Source organism: Ranitomeya variabilis, chromosome 3 (genome assembly GCF_051348905.1).
Source record: "Ranitomeya variabilis isolate aRanVar5 chromosome 3, aRanVar5.hap1, whole genome shotgun sequence".
Lineage (NCBI taxonomy): Eukaryota > Metazoa > Chordata > Amphibia > Anura > Dendrobatidae > Ranitomeya > Ranitomeya variabilis.
Genome location: NC_135234.1, coordinates 270,614,482 through 270,633,068, shown reverse-complemented (window position 1 = coordinate 270,633,068; position 18,587 = coordinate 270,614,482).

Sequence of the window (18,587 nt, the reverse complement as noted above, 5' to 3'; positions counted from 1 at the left end):
CTGTGTGAATTGAAATCGAGCTCTGTTGCCTCACAGAGTCGCGCTGTGCACAGAGAATAATACCCTAACTAGGGTTGTGCTTGCTCTGGAACTCACCGTTAACCACACACATGAAGGAACCAGATGCTAAGCCAAGGCTAATTGCCCCCACTGACGCTAGCTGCCTGAGTGTACAGCCCCAAACCTAAACAGACTCACACCACATATAAACTGAGTGGTAGAGTATCCACTGGCAACAGCCAAACACAAATGATACTAGCGCATGACCGTGTGGCCATGCGAACCTTTTATAGTTGTAGCTCTCCAGGACCTTCCTAGTGGACCAATAGGAGATGCTACAGGACCTGAGCGTGTGACCCCCGACCTCCAATGAGAGGTCTTTACTTGGGCATGCGCAGAAGGAGAAAAGCAGGACTTAGTCCCAGGAGCGCCTGCTCGCCGCCGAACAGTACTGGTTATAATGGCTGAACCTGGAAGGGCAGCAGTAACAAAACGGACAGTATCTGTCCGGGCCAGGTGCTGGGACCGACGTCTCCGCTGAGTAGGATCCACTGTGGCTGGAGATGAATGGGAGACCGCAGCGGACATGGTTCGAGATTCCCCCTGTGCAGCGGCAGGAACTCGACACCTAGCACTATATATATGGGAGGAACTAGGGCCATTATACTATATAAAGGGGGAAACTTGGGCCATAATACTATATATGAGGGGAACTGGGGTCATCATACTATATGGGAGGAATCGGGGCCAGGGGCCATCATACTATATATATGGGGAGAACTGAGGCCATCATACTATATATATGGGGGAAATTGGGGCTATCATATTATATTTATGGAGGGGAATTGGGGCCATCATTCTATATATATGGGAAGAACTGGGGCCATCATACTGTAATAATTATAGGGGATAACTCAGGAGACTCTCTGCGTGGAACAAGACAACTACAGGACACAGTTTTATAAGAGGTAAAGTCTATATTATAACACGGTGATTCAAACAGGTGCAGAGAGAAACTCAAGTCCACAACACTTGGTGTAAATATTAAATGCTGCTTAGCAGTCTATAGGGAACTTCAGAGGAAAATGCAACCACGCAGAAAGTCTATGAAGCACAATTATTCTTGAGGATACTTGACACGAATAAGTCCTTGCTTAGTCCCAAACAGACATAGATATTCTTATAAGGCAGTTCAAATAATATCTTAGCTCAACCAGGGAGGCCTGGGTAATAGTCTCAGGTTCTTGCAGAGCAGCAACAGCTTACATGTCCAGCAAATGCAGATGGAAGTAAACATGAGCAGCAGATGAAGGAGGATTACTGGAACTGGTGTATTCAGCAGGAACTCAGAGCAGAGTAGCAGGATAACCCCACAGGTTCACAGGAGCAGGTATATAGCCAGGGAGTCACCAGAGGTCAGGAGCTGGATGCAAGGCAGAATACTCTAGCACAGACTGAAGGCTGGGGTGGAGTTTTATAGCAGGAAGACACAGTACACATGAGACCAAAGATGCCATCTTGGAAAAGGGCAGTAATGCACAAAAGGTAATAAAAAATGTTCGGAGTCCTGACACATACTATATATGGGAGGAACCAGGGCCAGGGGTCATCATACTATATGTATGGGAACAACTGGGGCCATCATACTATATAGATGGGGAGAACTGGGGACCTCATACTATATATATGGGAGGAACTGTAGCCATCATATTATATATATGGTGAGAACTGGGGCCATCATGGTTAGGGCTAGCGGAATGCACCGAGTAAATATAGATGTTATTATGGGGTCCACCGTGCAGGAGGAGCCTGCTGCTAGCAAATGACGGCACTATATGGCGGTTTAAGCGACCTCTGTTACTTCACAGAGTCGCACGGAAACAAGACGCTGTGCCCTATTAGCCCCACAGGAGTTCACAGCTAACTGCCGAGCTGAAGGCAGTCTGTGGTCACACACACATACAATCTCCTCACCGGAGAAGCCGGTATTCTAGTGGCTTATTTCAGCCAGGGCCCTAGATCCACACACACACAATCTCCTCGCCGGAGGTGCCTTCATTCTAGGGGCTTATTTCGGCCGAGTCCCTGAACACACACATAAATGCGACCATACTGGCGCATGCACAAAACTGATTCAATACTAGCGCATGGCCGTGTGGTCATGAGAACCTTAAATAGCTGCAGCAAGAACAAGACCTTCCTAGAAGGACCAATGAGAGGCTGCTACAGAGCCTGAGCACCTTCAGGACCTTCCTGGAGGACCAATGGATTTAACTGCAGTATCTGAACATGTGACCCTCGATCTCCACTGAGAGATCTTACTCTGGGCATGCTCAGAACGAGAAAAGCAGGACTTAGTCCCAGAAGCGTCTGCTTGCCGCTGCCCAGTACTGGCTTTAATGGCAGAAGCTGGAAAAGCAGCAGTAACCCTTTGGACAGAGTCAGACTGAGCAAGACGCAGGGACCGATGTCTCCGCTGAGCAGGCTCCACTGCGGCTGGAGAAGGATGGGAGACCGCAGCAGAGATGGCTCGAGATTCCCCCTGTGCAGAGGTGGGATCTCAACCCCTAACGATCATACTATATATATGGGAGGAACTGGGGCCATCATACTATATATATATGGAAAGCACAAGGGTCATCATACTATATATATGGGTGTGATATGTTATGTGGGTATCATTTTGTGTATATAAGGCCATGTGCACACGTTCAGGATTTTTAGCGTTTTTTCCGCTATAAAAACGTGATAAAAATGCGAAAAAAACGCTAACATATGCCTCCTATTATTTACCGTGTATTCCGCATTTTTTGTGCAAATGTTGCGATTTTTTCCGCGAAAAAATCGCATTGCGGAAAAAAAAGCAACATGTTCATTAAAAATGCGGAATTGCGGGGATTCCGCACACCTAGGAGTCCATTGATCTGCTTACTTCCTGCACGGGGCTGTGCACACCATGCGGGAAGTAAGCAGATTATGTGCGGTTGGTACCCAGGGTGGAGGAGAGGAGACTCTCCTCCACGCACTGGGCACCATATAATTGACCAAAAATAAAAGGATTAAAATAAAAAATAGTCCTATACTCACCTTCGATGTCCCCCGCAGTGTTCCCGCCTCACCGCTGCATGCTGCCGCTTCGGTTCTCATAGCTGGTGTGCGGTGAAGGACCTGTGATGGCGTCACTGTCTTGTGATTGGTCGTGAGCGGTCATGTGACCGCTCACGTGACCGCTCACATGACCGCGACGTCATGGAAGGTCCTGCGCGCACACACCAGCTATAGGAAGAGGAACGGACGCCGCTGAGGAGATCGTCTGGGTGAGTATAAGCATTTTTTTTATTTTTTTAATTATTTTTAAACATTCTATCTTTTACTATTGATGCTGCATGGGCTGCATCTATAGTAAAAAGTTGGTCACACTTGTCAAACAGTATGTTTGACAAGTGTGACCAACCTGTCAGTCAGTTTTCCAAGCGATGCTACAGATCGCTTGGAAAACTTTAGCATTCTGCAAGCTAATTACGCTTGCAGAATGCTAAAAAAAACGCGGAAAAAAACGCAAAAAAACATGCGGATTTCTTGCAGAAAATTCCCGGTTTTCTTCAGGAAATTTCTGCAAGAAATCTGGACGTGTGCACATACCCTTAATATTTTACAAATTATCATGGTGTTCTCTTGTAGAAGGATTTGCCAATTGATGAATGGCTGTTATTTGCCATCTGATATCAGCCCCCACATTCCTGTACTGTTATCTCTCCACAGGGTCAGTGAATAAACATGTTTGCTAATATACTAATGACATATTGAACTAGCTTGTTGAAACAATGACCCCCTGTAGTGCCTTAATCCACCATGCACCTTTATCAGGTGTGGGAGGCCTAAAACCACCCCAACCTGTCTGGACATAAGGAGAGGACAGGAGCTGGGGAGAAACCAGATCCTGTGTGGAACCCATGATGTGAAAACAGCACGTCAGAGAGAGAAAGAAGGGAATATGGACTGTTATCATGTGCTGGATTGTTGGACTTTTATCCTGTTACTGAACTGCATTCATGTTCTGGAATATTTTATCCTTTGTGTGGTGGATCGTATATGGACCTTTTGTACTTTTGCCTAAATAAAGGTCTTGGGATTGCTCACTATTCTTTTGCTCTGTTGATTGTGTGATACCGGAGAAGGAACCTATGACAACTGGTGGCAAGCAGCGGGATCAACAGAGTGTAACCTAATGGAGAACCACCCACAGAGTGAGTACAGAAATTGGACTGTATCCAGTTTACAGGAGAGAGCCAGAGACCTGGGCCTGAACTACCAGGAACTGACTAAAGAGGCCTTAATTGATCTACTGGTGGGTGCTAGCCAGACCACCTACTCCCATATGTCTGAAGGATGAGCACTGGAGATGAGGACCCCCACCCCAAAAAGCCAGTGGGTGGTGTGGTACAAAGAAGAAATGGCAGTTCTGGGCCCAGGCATCTCTCAGGAGTACAAGGAGGAGGCTGCCCGCCATGCACAACGGACACAAGAAGCAATGGAGCTTGAAAGAGGGAGTAATGCAATGTGGAATGTAAACCCAACGATCCGGGAGCTTGTACGGATCAGAGTTTAAACAGAGTTTAAGCCATTTGATGAGGCTTCCGGAGATGTGGAGGGGTTTTTCAAGGACTTTCAGCAGGAGTGTGCTGTGATGGAGGTGCCCCACTCTGGCTGGATGCGTTTGTTACTGGGACTCCTGAACGGTAGCCTGGCGGAGGTTTACCGAACCATTGTCTCACAGCGGAATCGGGATTATAACATTGTAAAGCAGATTATCCTGGATTACCATGCTATCACCCCAGACTCATATAGGGCCAATTTCCGGGACCTCCCATGCACTTCGGGGGGATCGTTTAGGATGTATGCACATAAGATATCCCAGGCATGTCGGAGATGGCTGGAAGCAGAAAACACCTTTAATGTGGAAGATGTTATACAGGCGTTCCTTATGGAACAATTTCTTGCCAAGTGCCCCGCAGAGGTACGGGAATGGGTTCGGGAGCGCACGCCGTGCACCGTGGATAGAGCTGCAGCCCTGGCCGATGAAACCCTTACTATCCGACCGCAATGGAGGAGGCTTCTGGACAATGAACCACAGCCTTCTCCTGCACCCCGTCCCCCTCCGATTATATCTGCCTCTCCACCCAGCCGCAGGCCGATGACAATCACAGCTCACAATCCTGGGCCCCAACAGTTCTGACCACGACCTGGGGGTATCACAGAGAGGAGATGTTACGGGTGTGGGCAACCTGGACATTTGCAGTCTGGCTGTCCCTCAAGGATTCTGTCAGGACTCTGAACATTTTTTACCTTTTGTGCATTACTGCCCTTTTCCAAGATGGCGTCTTTGGTCTCATGTGCACTGTGTCTTCCTGCTATAAAACTCCACCCCAGCCTTCAGTCTGTGCTAGAGTATTCTGCCTTGCATCCAGCTCCTGACCTCTGGTGACTCCCTGGCTATATACCTGCTCCTGTGAACCTTTGTGGTGATCCTGCTACTCTGCTCTGAGTTCCTGCTGCATACACCAGTTCCAGTAATCCTCCTTCATCTGCTGCTCGTATTTACTTCCATCTGCATTTGCTGGACATGTAAGCGTTTGCTGCTCTGCAAAAACCTGAGACTATTAACCAGGCCTCCCTGGTTGAGCTAAGATATTATTTGAACTGCCTTATAAGCTTATCTATCTGTGTTTGGACTAAGACAAGGATTTATTAGTGTCAAGTATCCTCAAGAATAACTGTGCTTCATAGACTTTCTGCGTGATTGCATTTTCCTCTGAAGTTTCCTATAGACTGCTGAGCTGCATTTGATATTTGCACCAAGTGTTGTGGACTTGAGTTTCTCTCTGCACCTGTTTGAATCACCGTGTGATAATATAGACTTTACCACTTATAAAACTGTGTCCTGTAGTTGTCTTTTTCCACGCAAAGAGTCTCCTGAGTTATCCCCTATAATTATTACAGGATACTCTAGCCATAAAAAAAAGGAGACTGCTGGAATAATGACTGCAGAAAGCAGACTAGAGCAGGTGTTTTCCATAATTAGATCACTGCATAAAGATGTGGAAGGTCTGCAAAAGAAGATTGGAAGCTTTGAACACAATCATCAAGTGTTTGGACAGACTTTGCAGGACTTAAGCAACCGCATGGCAGCCCAGGAAAACAAACTTGCTGGCATAGAGTCCCAGTATGGATGGGCTTTTCAGGACATAAGCACGCAAATAGCTGCACAAGTGAATTTACTCTTTGGGCAACCGCCACCAGCTAGCCCACCTAACTTGCCCCATTCAGATTTAATGGTGATCGCGACAAATTTTGTGGCTTTGTGAATCAATGTATGCTATATTTTGATGTGCATGCTGACCATTTTCCTACTGATAGATCCAAAGTATTGTGTGTAATAATGCTACTGACCTCACGAGCGCTCGCCTGGGCGAATCCGATGATTAAGTATCATGACCCACGGTTAAATATCTTGGATGATTTGTTGGCCGCTATGGCATTAATGTTTGATGACCCTAATCGCCGTGCAACCGCTGTATCTGCTTTGTTGTCTTTATGCCAGGCTAAGCGTTCTGTTATTGAGTATGCCACTGAATTCAGGAGATTAGCGGTAGATACCAATTGGGACAGTTATGCACAATTGCCTATTTTTAAAAGGGGTCTGTCTAGTATTATAAAAGATGAACTAGCTGGCTGTGAGTCACCCCAAGAGCTAGAGACATTTATACAGCGTTGTGTGCGCATAGACATTCACCTTACTGAGCGTAGGCAGGAGAAATTTGCTGCTTATAACCGTATTTCTAACTTCTCCCTTCCTTCCAAAGAGCCTGCAGGTAAAACCTCTCGGGAGGTGGAGGAGGTGCCCATGCATATTGATTCCGTTCAGAGGCGCGAGATCAATGAGCGCCGGGAGCATTGCCTTCGTGAAAGTCTATGTTTCTACTGCGGCCAGTCTGACCACTTCTTGATCAATTGTCCTAAGGCTAGGTTCACATTGCGTTAGTGGGTGGTCGCTAACGGACAGCGTTGCATGGCGAAAATGTTGCAATTAACGCCATGCAACGGGTCCGTTAGCACACCCATTGACAGCATTGTAAATTTTGCCTGCAGCGCCTCGCTAGCGCGTGCCTTTTTCGGTTCGCGCTAGCGATGTGCCGTTCTTTTGTAGCGTGCCTCGGACGCTGCTTGCAGCGTCCGCGGCGCGCCCGAGGTCCGTTCCCCGCTCTCGCAGATCGGGGATCTGCGAGAGCGGGGACGTTAGCGTGACCCCTAAATGCGGCCCCTACAAATACATTGCGTTAGCGCAATCCACTAGCGCTAGCGCTAAACGGATTGCCCTAACGCAATGTGAACCTAGCCTTAAATATCCAAATAAACAGACTGAAGAATGACCGCACTGCCAGCTGGTTCTATCACCTGAGCAACAACAATCCAACCTAGATACCAGAAGCTGTAGGATATCGGGTGCTCTCGCAAAGGCCAAAATTAAGTCATTCATGCAGGAAAAAAGGAAAAGATGCGGGCACTCACCATCCAACTTTGCTTTAATCTTTATTCCAACATAGTATAAAATGCAGGACAGGCAGGGAAATGTATATCCACTAGACGACGGCCGTTTCGCGCGAATGCGCTTCCACGGGTCTTGAACGGGTTCAAGACCCGTGGAAGCGCATTCGCACGAAACGGCCGTCGTCTAGTGGATATACATTTCCCTGCCTGTCCTGCATTTTATACTATGTTGGAATAAAGATTAAAGCAAAGTTGGATGGTGAGTGCCCGCATCTTTTCCTTTTTTCCTGCATGAATGACTGAACCTAGCCTTAGTGTCCTAGATGGCCTAATAAGGTGCTAGCAGCAGTAGGGGAGTATGACAACTGTGATGATGAATCTGACATCTCTGAATGTAGCCTGCCTTTAAACGCTGTATTCCATTCACTTTCTATGACTTCACCCCCCAAGGAGCTGAAGGAAAATAACTCTCACTGTTCTCTCCCTATTAAGATCCTGTGTTCAGAACAGTGGATTTCCAGTGCAGCTATGATTGACTCTGGTGCAGGTGGCAATTTCATGGATATCGCATTTGCCAAGGAACACGGTATTGAAATTCAGCAAAGAGCCTCTCCAATTACCATGGAAACAGTGGATGGGTCACCTTTAATCTCTGGGCCTGTGGATCAGGAGACCGTACCCCTTGAAATTGTGTTGGAGCCTAATCATCAGGAGCAACTTTCTTTCTTGCTAATTTCATCTCCTCATTTTCCTGTGATTTTAAGCATTCCTTGGTTATGTTCTCAGAACCCAATTATCAACAGGGAGACGAAGGAGATTACGTTTCCAACAAGGAGCAACTCAGCGTTAACAGAAGCTGTCCCAGAGTCCACAGCTACGGAACCACATGTACAGGTATTTACTTTACCTCCAGCATATAAAGAGTTCTCTGACATCTGTGACAAGAAGAATGCAGATCAGCTTCCTCCACACAGGCATTATGACTGTCCCATTGAGCTGCTTCCTGGGGCAGCTATTCCTTTTGGTAACGTATACCCTTTGGCGGCACCTGAGCTTCAAGCCTTAAAGGAGTATATTGATGAAAATCTGGCCAAAGGCTTCATACGTCCTTCTTCCTCACCAGCAGGGGCACCTATATTTTTTGTAAAAAAGAAGGATGGGACCCTGAAACCCTGTGTTGACTATCGGGAACTCAATAAGGTAACCGTACGAAACCATTACCCTTTGCCTCTGATTCCTGAATTACTGGAAAGAGTCCACCATGCTAAGGTGTTCTCTAAACTGGATCTTCGTGGGGCTTATAATTTGGTGCGTATTCGTCCAGGGGATGAGTGGAAGACAGCATTCAGATGCCGGCATGGACACTTTGAATCTCTTGTGATGCCCTTCTGGCTTTGTAACGCCCCTGCAACGTTTCAACACCTTGCTAATGACATTTTCAGAGATTTGTTGGACCAGTTTGCGGTGATCTATTTGGACGATATACTAATCTTTTCTGACTCTCTACAGGAACATGAAGAACATGTCAAAACTGTTTTAAGACGTCTGAAAGAGAACCATCTGTATATTAAGCCGGAGAAATGCAAGTTCCATTGTTCTGAGATACAGTTCTTAGGTTATATCATCTCTCCCCAGGGGCTGAACATGGAATCTGGTGAGATTCAGGCTATCCTTGACTGGCCGGTACCCAAGAACATTAAGGAGGTCCAACGTTTTATTGGTTTTGCAAATTTCTACAGACGCTTCATTCGAAATTTTTCTGATATTGTTCATCCCATTACTTCCTTGACAAAGAAGGAAAAGCCCTTTAAGTGGTCATCACAGGCTCAAGAAGCTTTTGATCGGCTTAAGATCTGTTTCACATCAGCACCGCTGTTGATACACCCAGATCCAACACTTTCATTCATTGTGGAGGTGGACGCTTCTGATAATGCTTTGGGGGCTATTCTCTCCCAAAGAACTGGAGAGAAGGGTCTGCTACATCCTTGTGCTTTCTTTTCCTGTAGACTAACCTCAGCAGAGAAGAATTATGACATGGGAGACAAGGAATTGCTGGATATTATTGCGGCTTTTAAAGAATGGAGGCATCATCTGCAAGGAGCTGCACAACAGATCATAGTGCTAACTGACCATCGCAATTTAGAGTTCCTTAAATCTGCTAGATGTCTTTCTCCTCGTCAGGCTCGTTGGAACTTATTTTTAAATCAATTTATCTTTGTTATCTCATACCGTCCAGGTTCTCGTAATGGGAAGGCTGATGCTTTATCCCAAATCCATGCTGCGGATTCCGTACCTGGAGCCCCGTCCAAGACCATTCTATCTGATGCCAATTTCATCGGAGTTATCCATGATCAGGACTTGAGGAAGGAGTGCAGGGAGGCCTATGATGGTGATGTATTTCTGGCCAACTCACCTGTGGATATTAATCTTGTCTTTAAGGGTGGCATGTGGTTCAGAGATCGACATATCTACATCCCTGAGGTCGTCCGTCTGCAGATCTTCAAGTTGCTACATGACTCCAAGTTGGCTGGTCACAGGGGGGTACAGAAGACACAAGAGTTCCTGAGCCGATTCTTCTGGTGGCCAACTTGCCTGAAGGATACCAAGGACTATGTTCTCTTTTGCGAGGCATGTGCCCGTTACAAGACTCCTCATGTGGCACCTATGGGTCTTCTACAACCATTACCTGTTCCGTCCCGCCCTTGGGCGTCTATATCAATGGACTTTATTGTGGAGCTTCCTACATCGGGGGGCATGAATACAATCATGGTGGTAGTTGATCGCCTGAATAAAGCTGCTCATTTTGTTCCATGCATCGGCCTCCCCTCAGCTAAAGATACAGTGAACTTGGTTACGCAGAATGTCTTTCGGTTGCATGGGGTTCCGGATGAGATCATCTCTGACCGTGGAGTGCAGTTCACTTCAAGATACTGGAAGGGGTTTTGCTCTGCACTCAATATTAATGTCTGTCTCTCTTCCGCTTACCATCCCCAGACAAATGGTCAGACTGAGCGTACCAACCAGATGCTGGAACAATATCTAAGATGCTATGTCAGCCATCTCCAGGATGATTGGTTGGAGTTGCTGCCGTTAGCTGAATTTTCATATAATAATTCTCAGAGCGCCTCCACAAAATTTACACCTTTCTTTGCCAATCTGGGTTATCATCCGTGTATTTTACCTAGGTCTCCAATTAATTCTCCAGTTCCGGCAGTGGAGGAAATGCTGACTGCGATGAGACAAAATCTGGAGGTTCTGAAGGAATCCCTGACCACAGCTCAAGAATGTTATAAGACATCGGCTGATAGATTCCGTAAACCTGCACCCATGTTCAAGGTAGGAGATTCCGTGTGGTTATCAACTAAGAATCTGAAGTTAAACGTTCTTTCACAAAAACTTGGACAGAAATTCATTGGCCCTTTCAAGATCAACGGTATCGTGAGCTCTGTGGCCTACCGGCTGAAGCTGCCTAGGACTTTGAAGCTACTGGAACTGGTGTATGCAGCAGGAACTCAGAGCAGAGTAGCAGGATCACCACAAAGGTTCACTGGAGCAGGTATATAGCCAGGGAATCACCAGAGGTCAGGAGCTGGATGCAAGGCAGAATACTCTAGCACAGTCTGAAGGCTGGGGTGGAGATTTATAGCAGGAAGACACAGTGCACATGAGACCAAAGACACCATCTTGGAAAAGGGCAGTAATGCACAAAAGGTAATAAAAAATGTTCAGAGTCCTGACACTGGGGAATAACAGGGAGACAGGTGGATTAGTCGGGCAGCAGAGTTTAGGATAGATTGGAGTGGTGCAAGAGTGCTAGAGGGGAGGCCAGAGAGTAAGAGGTTGCAATAGTCAAGGCAGGAGATGATGAGGGCGTGCACGAGCGTTTTTGCAGTTTCTTGGTCATGGAATGTGTGGATTCGGGAAATATTTTTGAGTTGGAGTCGGCAGGAGGAGGCAAGGACTTGGTTGTGTGGCTTGAAAGAGAGGGCAGAGTCGAGGATCACCACAAGGCACCGAGCACTCGGGACTGGGGAAAGTGAGCAGCCATTGATGTTGATGGATAGGTCTGACAGAGGGAAAGAGTGAGATGGGGGAAAGATAATGAATTCTGTTTTGTCCACGTTCAGTTATAGAAAGCGAGCAGAAAAGAAAGATGAAATAACGTACAGACATTGTGGGATTTTGGTCAGTAAGGAGGTGATGTCAGGTACAAATAGGTAGATCTGTGTGTCATCAGTGTAGAGATGATACTGCAAACCGAGTGAATCTATGAGCTGTCCCAGGCCGAAGGTGTAGATGGAGAAGAGTAGGGGTCCTAGAACTGATCCTTGGGGAACACCGACAGACAGGGGGCGAGGTGCGGAGGTGGTGTGGGAGAGGGAGACACTGAATGTTTGGTCTGTTAGATATGATGAGATCCAGGATAGGGCCAAATCTGTGATGCCAAAAGATGAGAGAATCAGTAACAAGAGAGAATGGTCTACAGTGTCAATGGCAGAAGACAGGTCCAGGAGGAAGAGGACAGAGTAGTGTTGATTGTTCTTGGCGGTTAGTAGGTCATTGATGACTTTAGTTAGGGCGGTTTCAGTTGAGTGATGCGGTCAGAAGCCAGACTGTAACTGGTCAAAGAGGGAGCAGGAGGAGAGGTGGGAGGACAGTTCAAGATGGACATGCTGTTCCAGTATTTTTTAGGCATAAGGGAGATGTGATATTAGGTGATAGCTAGACAAAGAGGTTGGGTCAAGGTAGCGCTTTTTGAGGATGGGTGTGATTGAGGCATGTTTGAAGGAATAGGGGAAGACACCATTTGTAAGTGAAAGGTTGAAGAGATGTTTTAGGGTTGGGATGAAGACTGTGGTGATGTTAGGAATGAGGTGGGACAGGAGTGGGTCAAGCGTGCAAGTGGTGAGATGTGATATTGACAGAAGGGTGGAGAGCTGATCTTCAGTCATGGCGGAGAAGCTGGTTTTGGAAGAACAGGGCTTAGCAATTAAGAGGAGGTGTATTGGGGGTTGCGGGCCGAAGCCTTCTCTGATGTAATCGATCTTCTGCTTAAAGAAAGAGGCAAAGTCTTCAGCAGAAATGAGAGGAGAGGGAGGAGGTTATTGTAATGCCATAATATCTTGTGTCATCATGTCAATAAAAACTGACGGTGAGACAAGTCTGTAAGGGTGGCATATTCGTGGATTTCGGTCTGAGAGTTTTTTTCTCCCATTTGGGACCAGATGGAATACTCATTTCTACTTCTCCTTTCCATTCTCGCTTCCTAGTTCTTCCAAAATTTCCAGAGCTTGTTTTTCCTAGGCTTGACAGGAAAGTAATAGAGGCACAATCATTTTCTTCTATAAGGGGTGTTTCCAACGTTTGGCGTGCGAAGATCTTTTTAAAGATCAATTTACGACCAAAAAGATGTAAATATTTATTGATGTTAAATTTATTTAAATGAGTAGGAAGTTAAAGCCTTTCTTCAAGACCTTAGCTTGAGAGCTAGTTAATACATGTTTAGAAAGATTATAATACGTAGTGACTGTGGCCTGTCACTGGCCTGTCCGGCTATTTCCTCCTGTTCCTGTCCTTGGATGAACCCCTGAACTCCCATTGACCTCTGTCCCGAAAAAAAAGGCGCAGTGAGAATGTTCTTGCCTGCCTGATCATTTCTAGTAGTATAATGGGAGGGTTGTTCAATATCTGATTCCGACATACTGCTGCTTTCAGCATCCATACCCAAAAATTCACGTTTTTATTCGTCATTTTTTCTTCATTTTTCTTTGGATTTTTCTAAGCCATTGGGATTGTTTTTTACCCCAATTTTAGACCAATCCCTTGGAGTGGTCTGTCTTATCACTCAAATATTTCATCCTTTCACGTGTCTTGATATTAGTTTCTACCTTATCAATAAATTATAAAGTTTGTTTAAATCCTTCCTCAAATTCTGGCTTTCCATCCAATTTATCCGTCTTAGGAGTGATTTCATCCAGTTCTTGTTCTAGCTTAATTATAATATATGTCTCATCTTCTATGAGAATATTCATTAGTGGACGCAAACATTAAGTTAAGGTTGCCTCACATTTCCCCTTTAAATCAGGTTTTGTCAGGTCATAAGATGGAAAGATTGAAATTTGAAAGCCTCTGGAAATCAGACCCTGTTCTCGATATTGTTCAAGGCTCAATTTGGTCCAGGTAGCCTGCATGTGTTTTATCTGAATATCTTTAAATTTTTTAAGAAGTTCATCTTTTTCCACTAACTTGATCCTACTAACCTAATCTGATCTACTAACCTGATCCTCATTAAATATTGTTCTAATATCATCTTTTAGCTGTTCTTGTCTGGACTGCAACTGTTTGGAAATTTTAGAGGTGGTCGTATTTAGCAATTAGTAATTTTCGACAAAAGCCCAAGAAAATTTGTTTTATACACTTTTGACTGATTATCAATTGTCACTGGGTGGTCTGCTGACCATACAGATTCACCCAAAGAAATTAAATAGTATCAATCCAGAGAAAGGATAGAATGTGTCCAAACAGGACACCAATGAAATCAGGAAAAAAGAAATCCAGACTCATAAGACATATTCACAAAGTGTACACCACCAATTTCGTATTAAGAAGAGGGAAAAGGGGAAGGGGAAGTGAATAAAAGTTGTACTTTATTATAAATCATAATTATAAAATATTACATTTAAATGAAATATACATACATCATTAGATGTACATTGGATCACAGTGTGTGAGTTTTTACATTATAAACTGGTATAAGATCCTCCTGCTCTATTCGGGCTAAGGATGCATTCAGCGCCTCTTTCAAGACAGTGCCCTTATCAATTTACAGGGGACAATTAATACTCTCAGAGTACTTCCTTACCGTGAAGGATTCCTCTGTTATGAACAGTCACACTTCCCTCATCCTGTTAAGGACCAATTTTTTCTCCTCACCACATGTGAAGGAACACACCTAACGGGATCATTTATCAATCAGAGACCGTGGTCCCTTATTGGTCACTCAAAAATCATTCAGTCCCTCATTCAAGGATCCTCATGGTTTACAACAATATCACCCCAGACTTTACAATCACAGACAATGAGGACAGCAAATAACAATCCTCTGACTCCTGAAATATACAGGTAGACCTGCAGAGGCCCCTGACCAAAATCGTCGGGCAAAATTGTCTACTTGTCACTTCATTCAATGTTCAATGAACCGTCAATCAATCATCAGTTATACATCTAAAGACACATTGAACATATAACAGACCAGAAATGATACATACAAAAATTCAAATACCGGCAAAGGTTCAGCTGAGATTGTCTTGTTCAGACCACTAATTACTAGAGATGAGCCACCTCCCTAGTGTTCGGGTTCGGTTCGGTTCGTCGAACAGGGACGTGTTCGATGAACTGTTCGTCGAACGTTCGACGAACACTGTCGAACCCCATTGAAACCAATGGCAGGCAAACACAAACACATACAAACACATAGAAAACACCTTAAAAGGTGTCCAAAAGCTGACAAACTGCTCAGAAGACACAACAAACACATGGAAAAGTCACAACTACATATAGTCATGCGAAAAGAAAAGAGGTGGAGGAGTAAAAGGAGGAGGAGAGACAAATATAGGCATGTCATGCCCTTCTAAAATCAAGAAAGGCTGGAGTAAAAATGTAAACTCACTCTACCAACACCCAGACGTCTTGACAAAAAATAAATAAATATCTTTAGGTAGAATGGCGGCGGGTCCATTCAGAACACTTTCCTTAGAAGATGTAGTGGTAACCCCATTGGGAGTTGTGTCACAAAATGAACCCAATACAATCAGACTAATCCACCATTTGTCATATCCAAGGGGCAGGTCAGTAAACGACAACATCGACGCGGAACCAAGTACAGTACTATGTACTGTACCTCCTTTGACAAGGCAATCTGGCGGGTCAAGAAGTTGGTAAGGGGCACCCTAATGGCCAATAGAGACATTGAGGGGGGCGTTCCGGTTACTACCTGTGCCTCCGAATAGTGTCCTCCCATTGGCTGCTCTGTGAAGGATCATACTACATTGATCGCTGTTTGCCCATGGGGTGCTCCATATCCTGCTCACTATTTGAGGTGTTTAGTTGCTTCCTCGAATGTGTCGTCATGGACGTTTGTAAGGAGGCACATATTATCCATTACCTCGACGACTTCTTATGCCTGGGCCCAAAAGATTCGCCACAGTGTGAAAACACGCGGTAGTCCACCTGTGAGAAGGAGAGAGCTGGAGGGAGAGTGGACACCCCAGAGCCGAGGGGTTAGATTGAGAAAGAAGGTGGTGTAGCTTGATTCATGGGTGGGGTCTCTGCTGAGTAGCAGAAATTGCTACAAGGCCCAAAAGGATTTCCTGGGCCAGATGCCATTACAAAATAGTAGTTAGGTAAACAGGCGGTGTAGCTTGCTTCATGGGTGAGGTACGCTGCTGAGTAGCACTAAATTCTACTAGGCCCAAAAGGATTTCCTGGGCCAGATGCTGTTACAAAATAGTAGTTAGGCAAATAGGCGGTGTAGCTTGCTTCATGGGTGGGGTACGCTGCTGAGTAGCACCAAATTCTACTAGGCCCAAAAGGATTTCCAGGGCTAGATGCCGTTACAAAATAGTACTTAGGTAAACAGGCGGTGTAGCTTGCTTCATGGGTGGGGTATGCTGCTAAGTAGAACTAAATTCTACTAGGCCCAAAAGGATTTCCTGGGCCAGATGCCATTACAAAATAGTACTTAGGTAAACAGGCGGTGTAGCTTGCTTCATGGGTGGGGTACGCTGCTGAGTAGCACCAAATTCTACTAGGCCCAAAAGGATTTCCAGGGCTGGATACCGTTACAAAATAGTACTTAGGTAAACAAGCAGTGTAGCTTGCTTCATGGGTGGGGTACGCTCCTGAGTAGCACCAAATTCTACTAGGACCAAAAGGATTTCCAGGGCTAGATGCCGTTACAAAATAGTACTTAGGTAAACAGGCGGTGTAGCTTGCTTCATGGGTGGGGTACGCTGCTGAGTAGCACTAAATTCTACTAGGCCCAAAAGGATTTCCTGGGCTAGATGCTGTTTCAAAATAGTAGTTAGGTAAACAGGCGGTGTAGCTTGCTTCATGGGTGGGGTACGCTGCTGAGTAGCACTAAATTCTACTAGGCCCAAAAGGATTTCCCAGGCTAGATGCCATTACAAAATAGTAGTTAGGTAAACAGGCGGTGTAGCTTGTTTCATGGGTGGGGTACGCTGCTGATTAGCACTAAATTCTACTAGGCCCAAAAGGATTTCCCGGGCTAGATGCCATTACAACATAGTAGTTAGGTAAACAGGCAGTGTTGCTTGCTTCATGGGTGAAGTACGCTGCTGAGTAGCACCAAATTCTACTAGGCCCAAAAGGATTTCCTGGGCCAGATGCCGTTAAAAAATAGTAGTTAGGTAAACAGGCGGTGTAGCTTGCTTCATGGGTGGGGTACTTTGCTGAGTAGCACAAAATGCTATTAGGTAAAAAAAGATTTCCTGGGCTAGATGCAGTTAAAAATTAGTAATTAGATCAACAGGCAGTGTAGCTTGCTTCATGGGTGGGGTACGCTGCTGAGTAGCACTAAATTCTACTAGGCCCAAAAGGATTTCCCAGGCTAGATGCCGTTACAAAATAGTAGTTAGGTAAACAGGCGGTGTAGCTTGCTTCATGGGTGGTGTACGCTGCTGAGTAGCACCAAATTCTACTAGGCCCAAAAGGATTTCCTGGGCCAGATGCCATTATAAATAGTACTTAGGTAAACAGGTGGTGTAGCTTGCTTCATGGGTGGGGTACTGTTGTGAAATTGGATTCTGGGCTCCCCCGGTGGCCACTTGTGGAATTGAACTTGTGTGCATCATCCCCTCTGTTCACCTGCTCCTATCAGGATGTGGGAGTCGCTATATAACCTTGCTCCTCTGTCAGTTTCTTGCCGGTCAACAATGTAATCAGAAGCCTTCTGTGCTTGTTCCTGCTACTAGACAACTCCCAGCTAAGTTGGACTTTTGTCCTTGTGTGTTTTTGCATTTTGTTCCTGTTCACAGCTGCTATTTCGTTACTGTGTCTGGAAAGCTCTTGTGATCGGAAATTGCCACTCTGGTGTTATGAGTTAATGCTAGAGTCTTAAAGGAATTTCTGGATGGTGTTTTGATAGGGTTTTCTGCTGACCATGAAAGTGTCCTTTCTGTCTTCCTGCTATTTAGAAAGCGGACCTCGATTTTGCTAAACCTATTTTCATACTACGTTTGTCATTTCATCTTAAATCACCGCCAATATATGTGGGGGCCTCTGTCTGCCTTTTGGGAAAATTTCTCTAGAGGTAAGCCAGGACTGTCTTTTCCTCTGCTAGGATTAGGTAGTTCTCCGGCTGGCGCTGGGCATCTAGGGTTAAAAAACGTAGGCATGCTACCCGGCCACTTCTAGTTGTGCGGCAGGTTTAGTTCATGGTCAGTATAGTTTCCATCTTCCAAGAGCTAGTTCTCATATATGCTGGGCTATGTTCTCTCGCCATTGAGAATCATGACAGTTTGACCGGCCTAAAAAAAAAAAGGGTTAAATTACTGGCTGAGAAAGGAGAGAAAAAAGAAGTCTGCTACAATTTATTTTTTTTTTTTTTCCCTCTAGTTCTGAGTGTGCTCTTAATTGAATCACTTGCTAGTCTGCCTATATTGCAGCCTTCCTCTCTTTCTCTCCTTCTAATCCTTGAATGGCTCTGTGTTCACCTGTTTCTAATGGATCTTCAGAGTGTAGCTACAGGTTTGAATAATCTCGCCACAAAGGTACAAAATTTGCAAGATTTTGTTGTTCATGCACCTATGTCTGAGCCTAGAATTCCTTTGCCTGAATTCTTCTCGGGGAATAGATCTCACTTTCAAAATTTTAAAAATAATTGCAAATTGTTTTTGTCCCTGAAGTCTCGCTCTGCCGGAGACCCTGCACAGCAGGTCAGGATTGTAATTTCCTTGCTCCGGGGCGACCCTTAAGACTGGGCTTTTGCATTGGCACCAGGGGATCCTGCGTTGCTCAAT